Genomic DNA, 2,495 nt, shown 5'->3' on the forward strand with positions numbered 1-2,495 from the left:
TTATTAAGGATTTGAGATTAAGACATCAATGGGAAAACTTTCTCTTTTTTTAAAAACATTTTTTATTGAGTTATAGTCATTTTACAATGTTGTGTCAAATTCTAGTGTAGAGAACAATTTTTCAGTTATATGTGAACATCCATATATTCATTGTCACATTTTTTTTGGCTGTGATCTGGTTTCTTATTGTCAGATAATTAAACAGTTTGGTAAGATTCAGATCAGAGTACTGAAAGGTTTTTGAGAGTTAAAGACAAATGGAATGAATTTCTGCTATTCAGAATGGCTGTAGCCTTGGAAGAACCTGGCTGAGAAGGAATAGAAGTAAATGAAAACTTTTCAAAGTCTTTTGCTTAGGGAATTTTAATTTCTTCTGAGCAATAAATTAAACAAGACCTAAGAAATAAACATTTATCACAAACACAAGATTAATACATTTTCCAGCCCACTTAATTTTTTAACAATCATATGGTTTGCAATGATACTGAATTATTTTAATTCAGTATCATTGCAAACCATATTTTTGTTTTCCCTAGAAACACCTTATTATAATAGTATTTTAAGATCAATGAAACAGATTATGCCAGTCAGTTTCATCCTTGTAATGCAACTGACAAAGGACTCCTGGTAATGTAACTGACAGCATCTGCTGTTTCCTTGTGTTTGTTTTTAGTTTGCTTTAGGCTACTTTGATTTTACAAAACACCTACATTCGTACCCCTTTTTGCTAACTGAAAGAAATCAGAAGGGAATTTTCACTTTTATGAAAAAAGTTGAAAAGCAAAAATAACATTCAGTGTTTGCTTCGCAGGGAGCATTTCAGAGGCAGTGGGTACCCCAGCGGGCACCCAGGGCAGCAGTGAGAGTGGCGCCACCAACTCCTTTCCAGGGAACTGCACTCAGCATCTCGGCATCAAGCAGCCACAGCTTTAAGCTGTGTCTGTGAGCATCTGTGCTTTATCTCAGTTCATTAGCAAGATGTGTTCTTAGGTAATTGTTTCCTCGCTTTACGCTATTTCATCGTAAGAAAGCTCTTCATAGGGACACTCTACTTTAGGATATTGGGGGAAACTTGTACCTTTTGAGGAACCACCAAATTGTTTTCCATAGCAACTGCACCATTTTATATTCTGACCAAAAATGTAGGAGGGCTCCCATTTCTCCACAATCTTGCCAACACTTGTTAATTTCCATTAAAAAATTATAGTCATCTCAGTGAGTATAAAGTGTTGTTTTGTTATGATTTCCTTAAGCACCAAAGATGTTGAACATCTTTTAATATGCTTGTTGGCAATTTGTGTATCTTCTTTGGAGAAATGTCTATTCAAGCCCTTTACTAATTTTTAAATTGTGGAGTTTTTTGGTTGAGTTTTAAGAATTTCTTTATATATCCTGGATACTAAACCCTTATCAAATACATGATTTGCAATCATTTTCTCTCATTCTGTAGGTTACCTTTTCACTTTCTTGATAGTGTCCCTTGATCCACATAAGTTTAAAATTTTCATGAAGTCTTAAATGCTGCAACTTTGCTGAATTCATTTATTAACTCTAGTTTTTTTGGTGGATTCTTTGGGATTATCTATTAATCTCTAAATTCACCTTGACTTGTCTAAAGTTCTGTTATGGGTTGAATTGTGTCCCCCGACAAAAGGTATGTTGAAGTCCTAACCCCTAGTACCTCATAATGTGGCTTTATTTGGAAATAGGGTCTTTGTAGAGGTAATCAAGTTAAAAGGAGTCATTAAGGTGGGCCCTACCAATATGACTGGTGTCCTTACAAAAAGGTGAAATCTGGACAGAGGCAAAACAATTCAAAGACACACAAGAGAATGCCATGTGAAGATGGAGGATTGGAGTTATGCATCTACAAGCCATGAAGATAGGCTACCAAAAGCCAGGAGAGAGGCATGGAGCAGTTTCTTCCCTAGTGCCTGCAGAGGGAGCATGGCCTTGCTGATACCTTGATTTTGGATTTCTAATCTTCAAAACTGTGAGACAGTGAGTTTGTTATTTTAAGTCACCCAGCGTGTGGACTTTGTTGTGGCAGCCCTAATGCTATGGTCTGAACATTTGTGTCCCCCCAGAATTCATATGTTGAAATCCTAATGCCCCATGGGATGATATTAGTAGGTGAGGCCTCTGGGAGGTATTTAAGGTGTAGCCCTCACTAATGGGATTAGTGTCCTCATAAAAGAGGATCCACAGGGGTCTCTAGCTCCTTCCACCATGTAAGGACACAGTGAGAAGGTGCCAGACAGAAACCAATAAGCAGGCCCTCACCAGAAGGTGACTATGCCAGCATCTTGTTCTTGGACCTTCCATTTTAACTCATTTTAACTATGGGCAATAAATTTCTGTTGTTTATAAGCTACCTAGTCTGTGGTATTTAGTTATAGCAGCCCAAAAGGATTAAGACACTTAGGAAATGAATACAGGCTCCTTCCAGTAATGATAAACTATGCTGCTAGTAAGATATAGTAACACAGCCTATG

Source organism: Camelus dromedarius, chromosome 23 (genome assembly GCF_036321535.1).
Source record: "Camelus dromedarius isolate mCamDro1 chromosome 23, mCamDro1.pat, whole genome shotgun sequence".
Lineage (NCBI taxonomy): Eukaryota > Metazoa > Chordata > Mammalia > Artiodactyla > Camelidae > Camelus > Camelus dromedarius.